The following is a 24,096-nucleotide window of genomic DNA, read 5'->3' as shown; positions in this document are numbered from 1 at the left end:
CAATAAAGTTTGACCTCAAATTGATCTTCTGACTATCTCTATCTAATAACTGAACTAATTTACCGGTAACGGTGGTTGTGCCTTTGAAATCACCCTCTTTTATCTGGAGCACAGAAGCAGAGCAGGGCCATAATTAGTGCTGGGCTGGGCCTGTCACATCGCTCTACCGGGACACAGAGCTCTGAGGGGGGCTGGAAGGCCTGCATGACTACCCGACGTCAGCATCACTGCTTCACATTTTAGGAAGGTGTTCTATCACAGGTCCTGATAAGGAACCCTGGGGTTTTACAGAGCATGTGACCTTGTTATCAGCAATGCTTATGACTTATTGGCTAGGGCCCCTGAGTTTTTACAAAGCACATGATCTGACCAGAGCCCAGTTTTTCTTGGTCTGGTCATTTTGATTGAACCTGATTGTATGATCGAACGATAGCAAGTCTCTGTGCAATGCACACAAAATACTATCTATAGCTAGACTATTTATAGATAGTGCCAGGAGTACTTCCTGGCCAGGTCACATGGTTCCAGGACAAACTGGCTGGACGTTGGCCTTTGGCTACTGTTTGGAGCACTGCATCAGTGGGCAATCAATGCCTGTGTCCCGTGATTGGATCCCATTCTGTTTCCCTGACTGGGTGTCAATGGGTATCACTGTTTCCCCTCAGGGAGTGTTGTGTATCTCCCAAGGCTCCTCAGGTGGAGCACACACAGTGTAACATGAACCTGGCTGAGATCACTGTTGACTCCCCGCCATGCTATCTGCTGTGGAGTGTGTGGCTGCATGCCTCTCACTCCTACCCAACTGCCTGCCCAGCCCCCCTTTTCACAAACAAACGTGCAAGCTGATCTCAGCCAACTGCCAAGACTGTGTGTGTCTATGTGTGCGAGTCTGTGTGAGTGCATGTCTTATCTGACCTATTTGTTTACCTATATTCCCCTGTATTTGGTCTGTTATCTTCCTTTAAGATAGTCCAGAGAGCATGAGACAAGGGGATCAAAGGGTGGCAGGAGTTAAGATGAGATTGTCTGTCGTGAAGTGAGTCAGCCTCTGTCTCACTGCCTGCTTAAGAACAGACTGAAGGAAGGAGGAACTATGGGAGAGAGGGGGGAAGCCTGGCTGTCTTAATAGAGGACACCCGTGGAAAAGCTCAGCATTTCCATTTCGAACAGGACCTGCTTAAGATCGGCCAGCCTGTGAGGCATTTTGGAGGGGAGCCAGATTGCGAAAGCTGTGAATGTACCGCAATGTCTGCTGATGACGCAGCACTGCTCTGACTCAAACCCCCACCCCCTGCTCGGGACGCGGAGTGGTAGATGCCGCCTGTTACATGATATGGAGTATGTTGAGCTGGGAGAGAGAGAGAGAGCAGGGTGAGGGAATGTATGGGGTACGGATACAAACACAGGAAAAGCAAAAGTCAGCTGTTAAAAGGTGTCATATCCTGGTCATAGAGGCTTATAACCTGACCTGAATCAAACAAAGTGTTCCCTGGAGTACTTTTTCTTTTTTGATTTAGATTTTTGGGGCAGCACTTAAAGGACGCTGCAGTGTCCACTCTGCCAGTGTGTGTGTGTATGCCGCAGCTGGCTGCAGATGTGCCCGAGCAGCAGAGTAAGTTTGGAGCCTTGGAGGAGAAGGAGGAGGAGGAGGGGGGCTGTTCGAGTAGGGGCGCTTGTCGCCGGGACTGTTGTTGTAGGGGACGGGTCACCCCCCACCCCCATGTCCATGACACCCGGCGCTTCTCATCGCCTGGTCTTTTGAGACCCCCAGTTCACATCCCGCTTCCTGGAAGAGGCTGGCATGACTTTGGCACAATGTCAGACTCCAGTCTGTGGACGGTTCTCTCCAACTTTACCATGCCGCACTTTCTCAGCAGGGCCAGGCTCAGACGATCCAAAAGGTAACCTTGATGACAAACACTGTGTTTTGTTCAGTGAGTGTAGGTTTGGTTCTTCTATCTGTGATATGTAGGCTACTTGGGACCCTGCGACCAGAGTTGTTTGAAGAATTCAGAGATGGGTAGAAGAGCAAGCCTATTCCTTCTTCTACCTTTTGAATTGGACAGACCAGTGAGTGACTAGTAGCGAATGTGTTGTTGCCTTGTTGGGGGCATCTGAGATGTTTTATGCTGACGTTAACCCGGGACAATAAGTTGGGTGTTGCTGCTTACCTATTGTGTGTGATTGAGCCTTGTGGCACTTTAACGCTGGGTGAATGTTTGATTGCTTTCAAGGCAGTATCTCGTGGGCCATGCAATCTATATAAAGGAGTATGATTACACAGTATGATTACCCTGTCTCCTTAAGATGTAACAAGGGAGTGTAGACTTTTAGGAATATTATCTGAAATGTCATTGTCCCGTGTAGCTCAGTTGGTAGAGCATGGCGTTGATTCCCACGGGGGGCCAGTATGAAAAAAATGTATGCACTCACTAACTGTAAGTCGCTCTGGATAAGAGCGTCTGCTAAATGACTAAAATCTAAATGTAAATATCTGGTACCTCTCATCTGGTACCTCATTAGAACATAAGCCACAATATAATAGTTTTTCAAACTCTTCCCATGAATACTGTAGGTGTGTCTTTAAAGATTGTTGGTGGAGTTTGAGCTTCATACAATGACCTTTCATTGTACATTCTTATCTCTGTAGCACTGCATCGTCCAGAGGTTTCTAAGTTACGTCGCGCTCTTCCTCACATGCCAGTTGTTTGTGTAAACTGGTGCATTTGGTCCAGTCCCTCTGAAACTCATATAATTTATAATCCACGGACTGACCTATTTTATACTAAAGAACAGCTTCATATCAAATGGATGTCCTCACTACTCTGCATTTTCAGGACATGCTGTACTGTACTGTGTAATCTAGTCCTTTCATCAGAAAATCACCAGGGGGGGGTTTTCAGTTTAAAAACATTGATTTATGGGAGTAACTGAAACAAATTGAGATAAGAGGCTGTTTAGTTTATAAGGATCCCCATTGGCTACTGCACATGCAGCATCTACACTTCCTGGGTTCCACATAAAACATGACAAAGTACAGAACAGTTATAGACAAGAACAACAACAAGGTATTACGTTAATTTCAAAATACAAGATAAAATAAGAGTTATATACTCAACAAAAATATAAACGCAACTTGCATCAATTTAAAATATTTTACTGAGTTACAATTCATATATGGAAATCAGTCAATTCAAATAATTTCATTAGGCAGTAATCTATGGATTTCACATAACTGGGAATACAGTTCTGCATCTGTTGGTCACAGATACCTTAAAAAAAAGGTAGGGGCATGGATCAGAAAACCAATCAGTATCTGGTGTGAACACCATTTGCCTCATGCAGCACGACACATCTCCTTTGCATATAGTTGATCAGGTTGTTGATTGTGGCCAGTGGAATGTTGTCCCACTCCTCTTCAATGGCTGTGCGAAGTTGCTGGATATTGGCGGGAACTGGAACACGCTGTCGTACACGGCGATCCAGAGCATTCCATACATGCTCAATGGGTGACATGTCTGGTGAGTATGTAGGCCATGGAAGAACTGGGACATTTTCAGCTTCCAGGAATTGTGTACAGATTCTTGCGACATGGGGCCGTGCATTATGTTGAAACATGAGGTGATGGCGGCGGATGAATGGCACGACAATGGGCCTCAGGATCTCGTCACAGTATCTCTGTGCATTCAAATTGCCATCGATAAAATGCAATTGTGTTCATTGTTTGTACCTTATGCCTACCCATACCATAACCCCACCACCACCATGGGGCACTGTTCGCAACGTTGACATCAGCAAACTGCTCGCCCACACGACGCCATACACGTGTTCAGTGGTTGTGAGGCCGGTTGGACGTACTGCCAAATTCTCTAAAATAACGTTGGAGGCGACTTATGGTAGAAATATGAACATTAAATTCTCTAGCAACAACTCTAGTGGACATTCCTGCAGTCAGCATGCCAATTGCACGCTTCCTCAACTTGAGACATCTGTGGCATTGTGTTGTGTGACAAAACTGCACATTTTAGAGTGGCCTTTTATTGTCCACAGCACAAGGTGCACCTGTGTAATGATCATGCTGTTTAATCAGCTTCTTCATATGCCACACTTTTCAGGTGGATGGATTATCTTGACAAATGAGTGTGTATTGGAAAAACACCAAGAGACAACAAAAATCTTATTTACACTCTATTCATACAGTATATACTGTACATATTTATATTCTTATATACAGTACAGTTAAATTAGATCTTTAGAAAGAGGACAGGCGCTGTGATACAATGGTTTTTTTTTAAGCTAAACTTGCTTTCTGCCTGAGTAAGCTGGCAGAGCATTCCACAAAGACATGGCTCTATACATAACTGAGTGTCGCATTAAATCTGTTTTTTGTTTGGGTACCGTGAAGAAACCCATAGTGGCATGTTGGGTGGGGTATGTATGTCTGTTTGAAGTGTATGCAACTAGGCATTTTTTAACACAAATGTTTCTTAAAAAGTGAAGAGAAGTAGTACATTTCTCCTCAACCATGAAATACTATCTTGCATGTTGTTAATGTTTGTTCTGTGCCGTTAAGGGCAAGGCGTGCTGCTTTGTTTTGAGCCAGCTGCAGCTTTGCTTTGGTCTTTCTTTGATGCACCTGTAGTGGATTGTAGCCTAAATGGACAGGGTCAAAGTTGACTGAACTAGAGGGATTGCTGGTTAGTGCTGTGAGTGCATAGGCATATTTATATCAGTGATAAGTGATTTGATTATGTGGGGATCAGAGCTTTTTCGGTGGAGAACAGATGGGAGGGATGTTGCCCCATGTAAGGAGACCACAGAACAGTGCACAGAGCTCTGGTCATGTCCTGAACTGGGATGAACTTGAATGGGTTTATTTACAATTTTGTAATGCAAATAGTAGTGTACCATATAGAAATGACATTGTTCTCTAACTCCACATGTTATTATGAAAACAAATTGTCTCTGTTTTGTTATATTTTTTATCTGTGATGAACCACTGAGCCATCTGAATAAGTGCCGTGCTGGGTATTTGTGTTGTGGCATTATCCACTCTTTCTAATACAAAAATATGATTATTTGCTAGGTATTATAGCACTGTTGTAGCTAGAAACACAAGCATTTCGCTGCACCTGCGATAACATCTGCAAATCTGTGTAAGCGACCAATAAACTTTGATTTGATGAGCATTTTAAAAATAGGATCTTTGAGGTGAAAAGGACATGCAATATGGGAATATATTTGTTAAGTAATAATCTTAAGAATTTCAAGAAACATTTCTGTGAAAGCAGTATTCCCAATGACCCAAATTGTGGTAACGTACAGGAACTCAAGTCCTTTTGTTCTCCCGATCTGGAACACCTCCCCATCAAATGCCAACCGCATTCCCTCCCTAGATAATTTTATTCGATCATCGTCACGGCCGTGTATATTCCCACCCAAGTTGACACCGCGATGGCTCTCAACTACACTGGACTTTGTGCAAACTGGAAACCGCATATCCTGAGGCCGCATTTATTGTGGCTAAGAACTTTATTGAAGGAAATATTAGGAAAACACTACCAAAGTTCTATCAACACTCTTGAACATTGCTTCTCCCCATTCCAGGGCGGCTACAAGGTCCTCCCCTGCCCTCCCTTCGGCAAATCAGATCTCGCCTCCATTTTGCTCCTCCCCCCTCCTATAGGCAGAAACGTAACAGAAAGTACCTGTGGTAAAGACTGTTCAACGTTGGTCTGACCAATCGGAATCTATTCTTCAAGAATGTTTTGATCACGCGTAATGGGAAATGTTCCCGGGTTGACTCTGAAAATAGTATTGACGTAGACACTAGAGGAAGTGCATAGAGGATGTTGTTCCCGCTGTGACGATTATAACTAATCCAAACCAAAAATGGTGGATAGATGGCAGCATTTGCACCAAGCTAAAAGCACTAACCACGGCAAGATGACTGGGAACATGGATGTGTACAAACGGACCAGCTATTCCCTCTGTAAGGCAATCAGAGGCAATTCAATGGCTCAGACAGTAGACGTACAGTCGTGGCCAAAAATATTGGCACTCTTACACTTTTTTTCAAGTAACTCACAAGTATTTGGTCTCCACAATTCATTATTTCACTGTTAATATTACAGAACCTTTGTTTTTTATTCTCAACTTAATATATCAATTTAAATCAGAAAATCTACAGAAATGGCATTGACAAAATTGACACCCTAGACTTAATATTTGGTAGTACAGCCATTGGTCAAAATAACTGCAATCACGCGCTTCCTATAGCCATCGATGTGCTTCCCGCACCTCTGTACTGGCAGTTTGGCCCACTCCTCTTGTGCAAACTGCTCCAGTTCTCCTAGATTTGAAGTGTGCCTTCTCCCAAATGCTGTTTTCAGATCTCTCCACAAGTTTTCAATGGGATTTAGATCTGGACTCATTGCTGGCCACTTCAGAACAGTCCAGTGTTTTGTCTTGAACCATTCCTGGGTGCTTTTTGAAGTGTGCTTTACCAAAAAGCTCTAATTTGGTCTCATCTGTCCACAGGACATCCTCCCAGAAGGATTTTTGCATCTTCAGGTGTGTTTTGGCAAATTGAAGTCAGCCTTTTCTTTCTTACACAGTATGTGGATACCAAAATATTTTTTTCCTTCAACAGTTTTCTGTAAGAAATGGTGCATTATTTGAAAAAAGTGCAAGGGTTCCAATATTTTTGGCCACTACTGTATGTGACAGGGATTCCTTTATTCTGTCTAAATAAACGCAGTATCCAATGAACAGGGCTCCGGCCACCCCAGCGGCCATGGTGCTGGTTTTAGCCCCAATCATCTCCGGTGAGCAGAGGAGACACACCACTAACTAGCCAGCATGCTAGCTACTGAATCTTCCTGTGAATGGAATGAGACTCCATCCTGTTTGCAATAAGGCTCTAAAGTAAAATGTGGCAAAGAAAGTATATTTATGTCCTGAATACAAGGTCTTATGTTTGGGGTAATCCACAAAACACATTACTGAGTACCACTCTAAATATTTTCAAGCATGGTGGTGGCTGCATCATGTTATGGGTATGCTTGTCATCGGCAAGGACTAGGGAGTTTTTTAGGATAAAAAGAAGCAGGATGGAGCTACTGTAAGCACAGGCAAAATCCTAGAGGACAACCTGGTTCAGTCTGCTGTCCAACAGACACTGGGAGACAAATTCACCTTTCAGCAGGGCAATAACCTTAATCACAAGGCCAAATATACACTGGAGTTGCTTAACAAGACGACATTGAATGTTTCTGAGTGGCCTAGTTACCGTTTTGACTTAAATCGGCTTGAAGATCTATGGCTAAACTGGAAAATGACTGTCTAGCAATGATTAACAACCAACTTGTAAGTAAGCATTTCACTACACCTGTTGTATTCGGCGCATGTGACAATTTTGATTTTATTTTATTTGATAATGTGATTTTGAGCTTGACAGCACTTGAATAATTTTTTTAAGAATAATGTGCAAATATTGTACAATCCAGGTGTGCAAAGCTCTTAGAGACTTACCCAGAAAGACTCACAGCTGTATTCGCTGCCAAAAGTGATTCTAACATGTATTGCCACAGGGGGTTAAATACTTACAGTACCAGTCAAAAGTTTGGAAACACCTACTCATTCAAGGGTTTTTCTTTATTTTTTACTATTTTCTACATTGTAGAATAATAGTGAAGTCATCAAAACTATGAAATTACACATATGGAATCATGTAGTAACCAACATTTTTTAAACAAATCAAAATATTTTATATTTTGAGATTCTTCAAAGTAGCCACCCTTTGCCTTGATGACAGCTTTGCACACTCTTGGCATTCTCTCAACCAACTTCATGAGGTAGTCACCTGGAATGCATTTCAATTAACAGGTGTGCCTTGTTAAAAGTTAATTTGTGGAATTTCTTTCCTTCTTAATGCGTTTGAGCCAATCATTTGTGTTGTGACAAGGTAGGGGGGTATACAGATGATAGCCCTATTTGGTAAAATACCATATTATGGCAAGAACAGCTCAAATAATCAAAGAGAAACGACAGTCCATCATTACTTTAAGACATGAAGGTCAGTCAATCCTGAAAATGTCAAGAACTTTGAAAGTTTCTTCAAGTGCAGTCGCAAAAAACATCAAGTGCTATGATGAAACTGGCTCTCATGAAAACCCAGAGTTACCTCTGCTGCAGAGGATAAGTTCATTAGAGTTAACTGCACCTCAGATTGCAGCCCAAATAAATGCTTCACAGAGTTCAAGTAACAGACACATCTCAACATCAACTGTTTACATTTTACATTTTAGTCATTTAGCAGACGCTCTTATCCAGAGCGACTTAGTTAGTGAGTGCATACAATTTTAATTGTAATTTTATTTTTCATACTGGCCCCCCGTGGGAACTGTTCAGAGGAGAATGTGTGAATCAGGCCTTCATGATCGAATTGCTGCAAAGAAACCACTACTAAAGGACACCAATAAGAAGAAGAGACTTGCTTGGTCCAAGAAACACGAGCAATGGACATTAGACCGGTGAAAATCTATCCTTTGGTCTTAGTCCAAATTTTAGATTTTTGGTTCCAACCGCTGTGTCTTTAATCCCACCTTGTAACACAACTCAATGTGGAAAAAGTCAAGGGGTGTGAATACTTTCTGAAGGAACTGTGTATTAATTAATAATTAAATAATATTAATATGCCATTTAGCAGACGCTTTTATCAAAAGCGACTTAGTCATGTGTGCATACATTTTTACGTATGGGTGGTCCCGGGGATCGAACCCACTACCCTGGCGTTACAAGCGGCATGCTCTACCAATTGAGCTACAGAGGACCTGAACATAGTCATTGAACAATGGTCACTTTAATAAAGTTTACATAATCTTTTACCTTCTTCAAATGTACACTACATCACCAAAAGTATTTGGACACCTGCTCGTAGAACATCTCATTCCAAAATCATGGGCATTAATATGGAGTTGATCCCCCCTTTGCTGCTATAATAGCCTCTTCTGGGAAGGCTTTCCACTAGATGTTGGAACATTGCTGCGGGACCTCACCATTAAGGAGCCTGAACCATGAAAAACAGCCCCAGACCATTATTCCTCCACCAAACTTTACAGTTGGCACTATGCATTGGGGCAGGTAGCGTTCTCCTGGCGTCCGCCAAACCCAGATTTGTCCTTCGGACTGCCAAATGGTGAAGCGTGATATATCACTCCAGAGAACGCATTTTCACTGCTTCAGAGTCCGAAGTGCGGCGAGCTTTACACCACTCAAGCCGATGCTTGGCATTGCGCATGGTGATCTTAGGCTTGTGTGTGGATGCTCGGCCATGGAAACCCATTTCATGAAGCTCCCGACGAACAGTTCTTGTGCTGACTTTTCTTCCAGAGGCAGTTTGGAACTCGGTAGTGAGTGTTGCTACCGCGCTTCAGCACTCGGCGGTCCCGTTCTGTGAGTTTGTGTGGCCTACCACTTCGCGGCTGAGCCGTTGTTGCTCCTAGACGTTTCCACTTCACAAGAAGAGCACGTACAGTTGACCGGCGCAGCTCTAACAAGGCAGAAATTTGATAAACTGACTTGTTGGAAAGGTGGCTGAAATGTTATACACCTGTCAGAAACGGGTGTGGCTGAAATGGCCGAATCCACTCATTTAAATATATATATATATATATATATATATATATATATATATATATATATATATATACATACACACACAGTGGGGAGAACAAGTATTTGATACACTCACGATTTTGCAGGTTTTCCTACTTACAAAGCATGTAGAGGTCTGTAATCCAGAAAATCACATTGTATGATTTTTAAGTAATTAATTTGCATTTTATTGCATGACATAAGTATTTGATACATCAGAAAAGCAGAACTTAATATTTGGTACGGAAACCTTTGTTTGCAATTACAGAGATCATACGTTTCCTGTAGGTCTTGACCAGGTTTGCACATACTGCAGCAGGGATTTTGGCCTACTCCTCCATACAGACCTTCTCCAGATCCTTCAGGTTTCGGGGCTGTCGCTGGGCAATACGGTCTTTCAGCTCCCTCCAAAGATTTTCTATTGGGTTCAGGTCTGGAGACTGGCTAGGCCACTCCAGGACCTTGAGATGCTTCTTACGGAGCCACTCCTTAGTTGCCCTGGCTGTGTGTTTCGGGTCGTTGTCATGCTGGAAGACCCAGCCACGACCCATCTTCAATGCTCTTACTAAGGGAAGGAGGTTGTTGGCCAAGATCTCGCGATACATGGCCCCATCCATCCTCCCCTCAATACGGTGCAGTCGTCCTGTCCCCTTTGCAGAAAAGCATCCCCAAAGAATGATGTTTCCACCTCCATGCTTCACGGTTGGGATGGTGTTCTTGGGGTTGTACTCATCCTTCTTCTTCCTCCAAACACGGCGAGTGGAGTTTAGATCAAAAAGCTCTATTTTTGTCTCATCAGACCACATGACCTTCTCCCATTCCTCCTCTGGATCATCCAGATGGTCATTGGCAAACTTCAGACGGGCCTGGACATGCGCTGGCTTGAGCAGGGGGGACCTTGCGTGCGCTGCAGGATTTTAATCCATGACGGCGTAGTGTGTTACTAATGGTTTTCTTTGAGACTGTGGTCCCAGCTCTCTTCAGGTCATTGACCAGGTCCTGCCGTGTAGTTCTGGGCTGATCCCTCACCTTCCTCATGATCATTGATGCCCCACGAGGTGAGATCTTGCATGGAGCCCCAGACCGAGGGTGATTGACCGTCATCTTGAAATTCTTCCATTTTCTAATAATTGTGCCAACAGTTGTTGCCTTCTCACCAAGCTGCTTGGGAAAAGTTCTGGTCTTGGAGGGAGGTTGGAATCTGTTTGATTGAGTGTGTGGACAGGTGTCTTTTATACAGGTAACGAGTTCAAACAGGTGCAGTTAATACAGGTAATGAGTGGAGAACAGGAGGGCTTCTTAAAGAAAAACGAACGGGTCTGTGAGAGCCGGAATTCTTACTGGTTGGTTGATCAAATACTTATGTCATGCAATAAAATACAAATTAATTACTTAAAAATCATACAATGTGATTTTCTGGATTTTTGTTTTAGATTCCGTCTCTCACAGTTGAAGTGTACCTATGATAAAAAATTACAGACCTCTACATGCTTTGTAAATAGGAAAACCTGCATAATCGGCGGTGTATCAAATACTTGTTCTCCCCACTGCATATATATATATTTTTAACTGTATATATTTGAAGAGGTGTCCACATACTTTTGTATATATAGTGTATATACTGTATTCTAGTTAAGGCTCATCCTATATAACTACTGCTGTACACACCTTTTCTAGTCATATACTGTCTATTTCACACCATTATATACATATATATATGTGACATTGCTCGTTCTAATATTTCTTAGTTTATTTCTATTTATTTTGGGGGATGAGTGTGTATGGTTAGGTATAACTGCATTGTTGAAGCTAGAAACATAAGCATTTCGCTGCACCTGCGATAACATCTGAAAAATATGTGTACGCAACCAAAAAGTATCATCTGATGCTCCATAGTCCATTAGTGACAAATACTTTAGCTGGGAAGGGAGAGCACATCTCTCTCCCCCGCTCTCTTTGCCTGTCTGTTTCCATCTTGCTCTTTCTTTCTGTGTGCCTGTCTGTTGTTGTATATTGGGCTGATGTCAGCTCACCTGACAGCTCTTGACAAGGAAGCAAAGAAAAAAAGAAAAATAATGACTTCTTGTTGTTGACATGGGTCAAAATAAGAGCGACTTTGGATATTCTCGGATTGGAAAGCAAAGCAGTGTTCTAAACTAAAGGAAGGAATTTTAAAGCCTTGCTGAACTAAATGCAAGTGAACGCAGGAAATTCATGTAATAGAATGCACAAACAGCACGACAACATTCAGGACAAATTCAGAGAGATTTCCACACTATTTTTCTCTCAGCAGTATTCCTTTGTGGCCTCTCTCAAAGAAGACTAAATATGTGACCCACCACCTGGATTCGGTCCTATGTAGCAAAATTTGAAATTGTGTTTTTTTACATTGGATAAAAGTAGAGACTCGGAGCTAGAAAATGGTATATCATACACTGCAGTTGAGGAACAATGGAAAGTAATTCTGCTTTGAAAGTTGATAAACTTGTAACCCCACTTTTGAGAAAATGGCCCTTGAATGTTTTGGTACACCTTCTGGAGAGCTCTTCTTTGTCTACACGCATTCAGCATTGTTCACACCCTCTTAAGCCTTAGCCCCAACCATCTCTTTAAGGATTCACATGTGAGGCCATGTGCCAAACAGAGTAGTGTAGTAAACAACCAAAGATTTCAAGACTAAAAGTATTAAAAGTAGTAGCCTACAATAAGGAAAAACTCCAGGTAAAAATACACTATCTAGTCCTTGGCCTATATCCTAATCTGACTTTGGTGCAGGTTGTGTTGTTATTCACATTACCGTCTCTGGTAAACACATACTATATCAAATACAATGTTTGTTTATTTGTCAGATGCACAGGATACAGAAGGTGTAAACGTTACAGTGAAATGGTTACTTGCAATATCAAAAACAGAAAGTGTCCAGATAAAATTTTTATAAATATTTTATAATTATTAGATGATGCTGACGCAGACACACTTGTCTAAATTGATGGGTCATGTGAAAGAAATTCTATAACCACCCCCAGACACACCTAGCTAACTTGATGGGTCATGTAATCATCTGGCGAAGTGGAGTCTTTTGTTCAGACATGTAGCTAGCTAACTAGCTAAACAATGAACCGGCATAATACCAACTCATACTACTACCAATACAAACATTGTCATAGCTGTAGTATGAATCTGCAGGTAGCTAAAGCTAACCAACTAGGTTCAATGTTAGCTAGCTAACATTAGGCTATAACTAGAAATGCAAATGGATTTCTGATTCCAATAATATTACTACACAGATCATTTACGTAGTTAGCTAGCGAGCCAGCAAGCTAACGTTCGCTAGCTAACTGTACGCTTTAACTTGCAATGAAAACTAATTTCTGACAAAATTAGAAACTTATAATATCTGAAAATGTAGCTAGACTCATATCTGTATACATGGATGAATGCTTCACGGCAGACTGGCAGACCATTTAACTCTGTTTTGTTTGTAGGTACTTGTTTGTCCAGCGTTGTGTCAAGTCACTCCGGTTCACACAGACTGTGGCGTGTGCAGAAAGTAGCCCATCACAACTTTTTTCAAATGATCTGTCGATAGCGCCTGCTAAATTTAGGGCATCAATGTTATTGAGAAAAGTAGCCTAATAAAAAGCATGAGCTGGCGCACACCCAGAGAAAATTATTTAGTGTAGAGGTGCTGACTAACGGGGAATAAACTGTAAGCTATAAAAACAAAGAGAGTCACACACTCCATATGTATAACCTCCCAGTAATTTATTGGGTAAAAAAGAAAAAGTAGGAAAACTGTTGTAGTTCTCGATGGCTAATGTTATATCTTTCAAAAACGCTGCGGTAGAAAGGAATGTCAACGCATACTGAGCAGTTCAGGTTATAGACAGAAGCATGCTACATGGCAGACCAATCCAAACTCATCTCCTGGCATATCCAGCCCTTCCATTATCTCAGCCAATCATGGCTAGCGGGAAGGGTCTTGTCCTTTTCCGTGGCTAAACCAACTAGGCTCGTAATTTAACAATTGTATTCGTATTTACAGATGGAATACAAGTTTGTTATTAAGGCACATGAACGTTCACATGTTCCAGAAGGCATTTCTGCCGAGAAAAAATAAGTTCAAATGCCTCTCCTTTGAAGTAGTGACGTGCAACATACTCCTAGCTTTCTGAAACGTGTCACATGTTGTCACAGCACCTAAACCTGACATTACCTTTTTCACGCAACAACAAACTGTGGTTTGTTTAATAAAAACGCTCAATTCCATTGAGAAAGAGACCAATGGCTGGCTAGCTCGCGAAGTGCCGATTTCACATGGAGAACAACAATGGCAGTGAATGAGGCTACAACGGGTTTCGCATATCGCTGAGACTTGCAAACCTAGCTAGGCATGGAGCTGTTCCAGGTATCTCATACATCTGCAGCACACAGCTTACAGGCAGCACTGGCCTACTTACTCTGTATCATCTTTGCCCATGGCTCCTTTATCTCCAGTTTAAAGCATCATTAGACAATCATGTTTCTTTCTTTTTCTCTCCCCCTTCCAAATCTGTCATTCTGAGCTGTATACCTTGTCAAAGGAAAATAACACTGAAGGCTGTCATTCTAAAATGTGTGTTGGTTTTCAACATTCGAGACGTGTTTGTCAATGTCCATTTGTACTCCCAAGAGTGGCACAATATCTCTAATGGAGCCTGTACTGTGTAATGGCAAAGCATACCACCACCCAATTGACACAAAACAATAAGCTAGCTAGCTAGATCATGTTGTCGTTGCCTGGCCTTGTAACTGCCACTCCAGTTAAACAGACTGCTGTGATTGCTTTGTGGGGTAAACTGTCTCTATGAGAATGGGGACATAGAGTGGGGGACTTTGGGAGTAGATTTTGCAGAAGTGTAATTAAAATGCTTTTGGTGCGTGTGTAGGGGGGGTGTTGTGTGAGTGGGTGTGTCCACTGGGCAGAAGTGTGGCACTCTCCTGGTATAAATAGACTGGGTTAAACCTGATCCTCTTTGACTGAGCACATGGGAACCGGATATTATTCAGCTGGCTATCATGATGAATGTTTCATGGCTGGGAGCCACATCCTGGGTCCTATTCATTTGGTACCAATTGGAAGAACGTACCGAAATAGGGAGGATTTACCTGAATTTGTCCAATAAACGCATGTTTTCGTTTTCTGTTGAAAAATGTTTGCTACGTTGTGCCTTAATAAATACGACCCTGATGACAGCAGTTAGCTCTGTCCCCACCAAGAAAGAGCTAAGATAGGCATTGGTTTTTGTTTTCTTCTGATGGGTCTTTGGCCTTGGTCTAGGCTCCCCCGATTGACATTTCACAATGGTCCGGTCCACCAATTAGAAAATCTCTTGTTATCCAAAGGTGCTTATAGTCGTTTGGCAGGCAAGGAGGTGCTTCCAGATCAAACATGATCCTTTGGTGAAAATCCCTTAGTGAGTTTGAGATGGGGGTAACGCCAACTAATTTCACTGTTTTATATACGTAGACATAATATGTGACATTATATATTAATCTTCTCTCTCAAACAATTCCATATAGTTATTAATGCTCTACCACTTGCTAAGTCTGAACATGTGGTTATGATGGATTGTAAGACTTGTCATAAGCATGTATGGCCCCCTTATATTGTCTAATCTCTAAATATGCGGACTTAATGACAACTGTTTGACCACCTCAAATCATAGCTTGTGAGGCAGCACTTTTTTCATAATTCCTATTTATTCCACAGTTGAAGACAGCTGTACAAGACAGCTCCTTTTCATTATTGTTATTAACCAGCCAGCCTCCGATGCACATGAACAAACACTGAGAGATGAATTGGCTTGTTCGTTAGAGGACGACCGCTCTGTCCTCCATGACAATGTCACACTGTTCACTCTGTGAAAGCGATCCAATAATTGTACCGTGTCTCTGAAATCCTATTGTCCTTTGGTATAATCGGATAAAAATGCATGTAGTACTATGGAGGCCTGTGTCCAATTAAAACAAACAGCCTACTCCTATGGATGATGTATTGGAAGACAGTTTAGTGAGTTCTCTAAACCCACAAATAAATGTATTCTGCTGATTTATAACATATGGCTATTGATTCACTTACAGTAAATGCAAATTTCACCAAAAGCATCCCTATGATAAGATGGAAGGAGATACAATGATCCTGTCATGTGCAAGATGCTGGGAATATGATGTGGGATATTCACATATTCAAACAAGCTGGAGTTGACTTACTCACATTAGCGCCTCTGTAACAGCATTTTGAGATGTATACTGAAAAATATAAACGCAGCATGCAACAATTTCAACGATTTTACTGAGTTACAGTTCATATAAGGAAATCAGTAAATTGAAATAAATTCATTAGGCCCTAATCTATGGATTTCACATGACTCAGGAGACTGGCCCACCTACTGGGGAGCAAGAATCAGAATTAGTTTTTCCCCACAAAAGGGTTTTATTACAAACAAATACTTTTCAGTTTCATCAGCTGTCCAGGTGGCTGGTCTCAGACAATCCCGCTGGTGAAGAAGCCGAATGTGGAGGTCCTGGACTGGCGTGGTTACACCTGCTCTGCGGTTGTGAGGCCGGATGGATGTACTGCCAAATTCTCTGGGATCTTTAATTTCAGCTCAACAACACTTTATATTTTTGTTCAGTATAAATTAAAATCACTTCACATAGAACATTTACTATTAGTATCTAATCCTTTATATAACCTCAGTTGGTAGAGCATGGTGCTTGCAACTGCAGATAGTGGGTTCAATTCCCAGGACCACCCGTACATAAAATGTATGCATGCATGACTGTAAGTCGCTTTGGACAAAAGCGTCTGCAAAATGGCATTTTATTATTATTATTATTATTATTATTATTAGTAACCTAATGAAGTCTGAGTGTTCTTTACCAATAAGTCTTCCAGTTTCTAGAAGTGTGATGGGCTACAGTGGCTTTCGAAAGTATTCACCACCCATGGCATTTTTCCTATTTTGTTGCCTTACAACCTGGAATTAAAATGAATTTTTGGGGGGTTTGTATCATTTGATTTATACAACATGCCTACCACTTTGAAGATGCAAAATATTTTTTATTGTGAAACAAACAAGAAATAAGACAAAAAAACAGAACTTGAGCGTGCACATTACATGAAATCCAAATAAAAATCCATTTAAATTACAGGTTGTAATGCAACAAAATAGGAAAAACGCCAAGGGGGATGAATACTTTTGCAAGGCACTGTACGTTTCTGTTCTTGTCAGACCTGTACTCTGGAGCCATGACAACCATGATTATGAGATTCTAAACTTTTTTCATTTTCTTCACTCAATTTCGCTATGTTTTGAGGCTGAATAGAATCTGTTCAGAGTTAGATGAGTCAATACACTGTGTGCTAATTGCATTGTCATCTAGCAGCACTAAGGCTTCCTCCTGTCTCTTACAGAGACTTATATTCATAGGCTGCATTCCAAATCGACTACTAGGCACTTCTGTAGATCTCAAACGGTTGGAGAGGAGTATTCAATATGTGGAAAATTCCACCTAGTCTATCGGAGTGCAAGATGGAGATGTATTTATTTCTACAATGCCTTTCAGATCTATGTAAAGTGTCAGGTGTAGGGGCTAAGGGTCGATTTGGAATTGAGCCATTATGTTGAAAATGCTACAGCAGAAAAATGGCTAGTGTTCAAAGGAGAAGGGGTGAACAATGTGAATGCCTGATGCACACCTAATGCAGTCCTCTCACATGGCAGTGACTCCTCACTGAGAGAGCATTAAGATCGGAGCACCCCTTGGTGCAATGTCAACTGTAGCAGCTGCCTCGCCACAGACCTGACAGACAGCCAGGGTGGTTGTGTGTGTGTGTGGGGGGAAAGACACACACCGAGTATACTACTGTATATGCTCGTCTGTGAAACGACACTGTCCTCTAGCCATGATGCGGCACACTACTGCACCATACTCTCACTCACTCTCTATCAAAGCCTCAGCTCCTATCCTAAAACACTGAAAGAGACAATATGTCTAGTAATGGTAACATACACTGTATGAAATGTGCTTCAATGTCAACTTAATACTCTGTGAAATGACATGGCTCTCTTCTGAGCAGGAGCCTACGCAATCACAGTCTCATTGAGGTCTGACCTTGCAGTGAATTGTCCAATGTTTTAAGGAATGACAGTGTTCCTAATGTTTGGTCAGTTTACTCAGTGTATGTAGAGTACATTGTATCTGAAGATTCTAACATCGTACATTTGGACATGAGATTAAAACATTTCCAAGACTCATGTTTCTCCAAACCTTTTCCTGTGTACGTTACTGAACTCCCCTGTTGTGATTCAAAATACCCCCACCCTTATGAGTCACAATAAAAACATGAATTAATGACTGTGAGTAAAATCAAAGTCGTCAGATGTTGCGATTACAAATGACACAATAGGCTTCCCAATTCTTGCTCTGGAGCAGCAGACTACAGAGTGCTTCGTCAGACTGGAGGCTAGTGTTATGTCTTCACAAGCTAAGCCCGGCTAAATAAGAGGATATGATTGTCAGCAGTTAGTGTGACGACATGGAGCTACTGTACCCAGCACCTGTCTGTCCTTCATTTCCTCCTGAGGCCGTCACCAAGCCAGGATGCTCTTTAAAGGACACTTGTTGTTTTTATGGATATGATTTATTTATTTTTCTCATGCTTTCACTTGTCTTATTGATGTACAGTATGTGAAGGGATTTTAACATCTTCAAAACTGCTATATAAGTACAATGTTTTATTAGTATTACTGTTACACCTGTAATAAGAGAGGAGTTGGAAGCTTCCATGTGTTTTAATGGAGAATATGAACATTATTGTTGGAACTAAGGAGAGCATAGTTTGAAGACCTACATTGACTGGGCTGCAGGATGCTGGCAACCATTAGTCGTACAGATTGTGGAAACGACGCAGAGGACGGTATGCCAGTCTGAAGACAATGTACTAACAGTTGTTTATGAAATGATAGTAGGCCTATATTGATTACTGTCAAGCAATTGAAGATACATTTTTGGCTGTTCAATGTTTTTTCAGTGAGCAATAGGCATATTAGTCAGAAGGCCAGTTTGATTTGTCCAATGATTCAGGGAGTGGCTACAGTAGTTGTTTGCGTTTGGCTCACTTCTGCCTTTGTTTTCATTGAGTAAGCAAACCTGTCTATCTTTTTCAACTATTTTTAACTAGACCTAGGGCTGTGACGGTCATGGAATTTTGGATGACCGTAATTGGCCAGCCAATTGACGGCTGTAACAGTAATAAATGTTAAAACAGCAATAAAAGAACAAAAACATACTGTATACAATACCGTTCAAAAGTTTCGGGTCACTTAGAAATGTCCTTGTTTTCAAAATAAAAGCAATTTTTCTGTCCATTAAAATAACATCAAATTAATCAGAAATACAGTGTAGACATTGTTAATGTTGTAAATAGCTATTGTAGCTGGAAAATTCTGATTTTTAATGGAATATCTACATAGGCGTACAGAGGCCCATTTATTATCAGCAACCATCAGTCCTGTGTTCCAAAGGCACGTTGTGTTTGCTAATCCAAGTTGATCATTTTAAAAGGCTAATTGATCATTAGAAAACCCTTTTGCACATTTTTTTTCCCATTTTTTTTTTTTGGGGGGTAGATCAGCTTTAATATTGCAGATAGATTGTAACTTCCATTAATGTAATTGTCTGCACCACTTCCAATCCCCCATATGTTTTTCTTTCTCGCAATATATATATATATATATATATATATATATATATATATATATATATATATATATATATATATATATATATATATATATACACATCCTTGTAGCTCAATTGGTAGAGCATGGCACTTGTAACACCAGGGTAGTGGGTTCGATCCCCGGGACCACCCATACATAAAAATGTATGCACACATGACTGTAAGTCGCTTTGGATAAAGGCGTCTGCTAAATGGCATATTATATTATTATATATTATATTATATTAAAAAATATATTTCCCTTTATTACTTTCCAACCCCACCACCCCTTTACAATAATTATATTTTGTTTGTTTTTACTCCTGAACTTCCTCTACCCTCAACCTCTCAGATAATTTTAATGATGTCCATCCGGTTTGCTTCTATATGCCATATCTTTCTAACTATGCTATTTCATAAAAGCTCTCAACCTATAACCTACAGTGGGGAGAACAAGTATTTGATACACTGCCGATTTGCAGGTTTTCCTACTTACAAAGCATGTAGAGGTCTGTAATTTTTATCATAGGTACACTTCAACTGTGAGAGACGGAATCTAAAACAAAAATCCAGAAAATCACATTGTATGATTTTTAAGTAATTAATTTGCATTTTATTGCATGACATAAGTATTTGATACATCATAAAAGAATAACTTAATATTTGTTACAGAAACCTTTGTTTGCAATTGCAGAGATCTTACGTTTCCTGTAGGTCTTGACCAGGTTTGCACACACTGCAGCAGGGATTTTGGCCCACTCCTCCATACAGACCTTCTCCAGATCCTTCAGGTTTTGGGGCTGTTGCTGGGCAATACGGACTTTCTGCTCCCTCCAAAGATTTTCTATTGGATTCAGGTCTGGAGACTGGCTAGGCCACTCCAGGACCTTGAGATGCTTCTTACGGAGCCACTCCTTAGTTGCCCTGGCTGTGTGTTTCGGGTCGTTGTCATGCTGGAAGACCCAGCCACGACCCATCTTCAATGCTCTTACTGAAGGAAGGAGGTTGTTGGCCAAGATCTCGCGATACATGGCCCCATCCATCCTCCCCTCAATACGGTGCAGTCGTCCTGTCCCCTTTGCAGAAAAGCTTCCCCACAGAATGATGTTTCCACCTCCATGCTTCACGGTTGGGATGGTGTTCTTGGGGTTGTACTCATCCTTCTTCTTCCTCCAAACACAGCGAGTGGAGTTTAGACCAAAAAGTTACTCAACTAGTCTCAAGAAGGCCAGTTTTATTGCTTCTTTAATCAGCACAACTGTTTTCAGCTGTGCTAACATAATTGCAAAAGGGTTTTCTAATGATCAATTAGCCTTTTAAAATGATTAACTTGGATTAGTAAACACAACGTGCCATTGGAACACAGGGCTGATGGTTGCTGATAATGGGCCTCTGTACACCTATGTAGATATTCCATTAAAAATCAGCCTTTTCCAGCTACAATAGCCATTTACAACATTAACAATGTCTACACTGTATTTCTGATTTATTTGATGTTTGTTTAATGGAGAAAAAAATTGCTTTTCTTTCGTAAACAAGGACATTTCTAAGCTCCCCAAACTTTTGAACGGTAGTGTGTATGTGTTTATACACATTTTCTCCTCTCCTCCGCTCCTGACTACCATAGAAATAGAATGAATAGAACGGGCATCCCCATTCAAGTCAATGATGGCATAATTGGTGGACTAGCGGCCATTGCGAGTGTACCCATAGGAGCAAAGCAGGACGTCAAATATGTGCTAAAATACAGTGCCTTGCAAAAGTATTCATCCCCCTTGGCGTTTTTCCAATTTTGTTGCGTTACAACCTGTAATTTTAAATGGATTTTTATTTGAATTTCATGTAATGGACATACTCAAAATAGTCCAAATTGGTGAAGTGAAGTGAAATGAAAAAAAAAAATTACGGAAAAGTGCAGCGTGCATATGTATTCACCCCCTTTGCTATGAAGCCCCTAAATAAGATCTGGTGCAACCAATTACCTTCAGAAGTCACATAATTAGTTAAATAAAGTCCATCTGTGTGCAATCTAAGTGTCACATGATCTCAGTGTATATATACACCTGTTCTGAAAGGCCCCAGAGTCTGCAACACCACTAAGCAAGGGTCACCACCAAGCAAGCGGCACCATGAAGACCGTGAGAGATTGACAACTACAGGAAGCATTTGGTTGGAGTCATTGCAGCTAAAGGTGGCACAACCAGTTATTGAGTGTAAGGAGGCAATTACTTTTTCACACAGGGGAATTGGGTGTTGCATAACTTTGTTTATGAAATAAATATGTAATTGTTGTGTTATTTGTTCACTTATGTTCCCTTTATCTAATATTAGGTTTTGGTTGAAGATCTGATAACATTCAGTATCACAAATATGCAAAAGTAGAGAAAATTAGAAAGGGGGCAAATACTTTTTCATAGCACTATACAGTGGGGGGAAAAAAGTATTTAGTCAGCCACCAATTGTGCAAGTTCTCCCACTTAAAAAGATGAGAGAGGCCTGTAATTTTCATCATAGGTACACGTCAACTATGACAGACAAATTGAGATTATTTTTCTCCAGAAAATCACATTGTAGGATTTTTAATGAATTTATTTGCAAATTATGGTGGAAAATAAGTATTTGGTGACCTACAAACAAGCAAGATTTCTGGCTCTCACAGACCTGTAACTTCTTCTTTAAGAGGCTCCTCTGTCCTCCACTCGTTACCTGTATTAATGGCACCTGTTTGAACTTATCAGTATAAAAGACACCTGTCCACAACCTCAAACAGTCACACTCCAAACTCCACTATGGCCAAGACCAAAGAGCTGTCAAAGGACACCAGAAACTAAATTGTAGACCTGCACCAGGCTGGGAAGACTGAATCTACAATAGGTAAGCAGCTTGGTTTGAAGAAATCAACTGTGGGAGCAATTATTAAGAAATGGAAGACATACAAGACCACTGATAATCTCCCTCGATCTGGGGCTCCACGCAAGATCTCACCCCGTGGGGTCAAAATGATCACAAGAACGGTGAGCAAAAATCCCAGAACCACACGGGGGGACCTAGTGAATGACCTGCAGAGAGCTGGGACCAAAGTAACAAAGCCTACCATCAGTAAACACACTACGCCGCCAGGGACTCAAATCCTGCAGTGCCAGACGTGTCCCCCTGCTTAAGCCAGTACATGTCCAGGCCCGTCTGAAGTTTGCTAGAGTGCATTTGGTTGATCCAGAAGAGGATTAGGAGAATGTCATATGGTCAGAAAACCTTCCATCAGCAAGGGCATTGAAGATGAAACGTGGCTGGGTCTTTCAACATGACAATGATCCCAAACACACCGCCCGGTTAACGAAGGAGTGGCTTCGTAAGAAACATTTCAAGGTCCTGGAGTGGCCTAGCCAGTCTCCAGATTTCAACCCCATAGAAAATCTTTGGAGGGAGTTGAAAGTCCGTGTTGCCCCTAGCGACAGCCGCAAAACATCACTGCTCTAGAAGAGATCTGCATGGAGGAATGGGCCAAAATACCAGCAACAGTGTGTGAAAACCTTGTGAAGACTTACAGAAAACGTTTGACCTGTGTCATTGCCAACAAAGGGTATATAACAAAGTATTGAGAAACTTTTGTTATTGACTAAATACTTATTTGCAAATAAATTCATAAAAGATCCTACAATGTGATTTTCTGGATTTTTTTTCCTCATTTTGTCTGTCATAGTTGACGTGTACCTCTGATGAAAATTACAGGCCTCTCTCATCTTTTTAAGTGGGAGAACTTGCACAATTGGTGGCTGACTAAATACTTTTTTTCCCCACTGTATATGTGAAAACAAAAACATATGGGGGATTGGAAGTGATGCAGACAATTACATTGATGGAAGTTACAATCTATCTGCAATATTAAAGCTGATCTACCCCCTAAGAAAAAAAAAAAAACCGTTTAGATAGCTAAATTCAGCAAGATAAATACATGGCTCTGAGTCTTGCTGGCACTGGCAGGAGTATGGGGTAATGTTAGTTACAGCATGGTGAGGGTGAATTAAATTCTTCAACATCTTGCTAGCTAGCAACATTAGCAAAGCCAGCTGCAGTCACATATTGGCTACCTAACAACATGACTTCATTTCTAATTTCTGTAGGCAGTGGAAATGCAATTTGAGCTATCCCACCACGGCCAGCCCAACCTGGGTTGACTTCAAAGTGCCACTGGAAATGGGGCTTCAGTCAGCTGATCGTTTCAGTTGTTCTTTTTTTGAAGGTTATGATGGTTATTTTCATGACGGTCTTCATCCATAACCGTCGGTTACACAGGGATACGGTAATTGTGCCAGCCCTGACTAGACCTATTTCACTTTTGTGTGTTCACTGAATATGCAAATGTACTTTCCCCAATAGAATCATCACTTACCTCTTTCTACATGAAAGTCACTGTTAACTGAATTTGCTCACTACCAGCTGTGCAGTATTTTTAGCTTCCTCCGGGTGTAGAATCAGGTCTGCAGTGTTTAATAATCCACAGACAAGGCCCATCCTCGACTAACTAGATGCGCTAATGAGGACTTTTTTCATTATGAATCAGTTACTCATGTTGCTGAGACGGCCTCGTCGTCTACTGCTGGGGGGGATTATATGATGTTTAATGGATCCTGCTGGTTGGGGCCTGCTGGGGCAAGATTGGCCCCAGCAGG

General features: G+C 41.3%; 1 protein-coding gene across 1 annotated transcript in view; it reads left to right on the top strand.

The window, feature by feature from the left end:
• The window catches only part of LOC121541582 (microtubule-associated serine/threonine-protein kinase 1-like), a 125,078-nt gene that overhangs the window by 66,183 nt on the left and 34,799 nt on the right, over positions 1 to 24,096 (top strand). The gene's annotated exons all lie outside the window — the stretch shown is intronic.

This window comes from Coregonus clupeaformis, chromosome 27 (genome assembly GCF_020615455.1).
Source record: "Coregonus clupeaformis isolate EN_2021a chromosome 27, ASM2061545v1, whole genome shotgun sequence".
Taxonomy (NCBI): domain Eukaryota; kingdom Metazoa; phylum Chordata; class Actinopteri; order Salmoniformes; family Salmonidae; genus Coregonus; species Coregonus clupeaformis.
The sequence above is the reverse complement of the archived record's forward strand: the minus strand, read 5'-3'. Positions and strand labels throughout refer to the sequence as shown.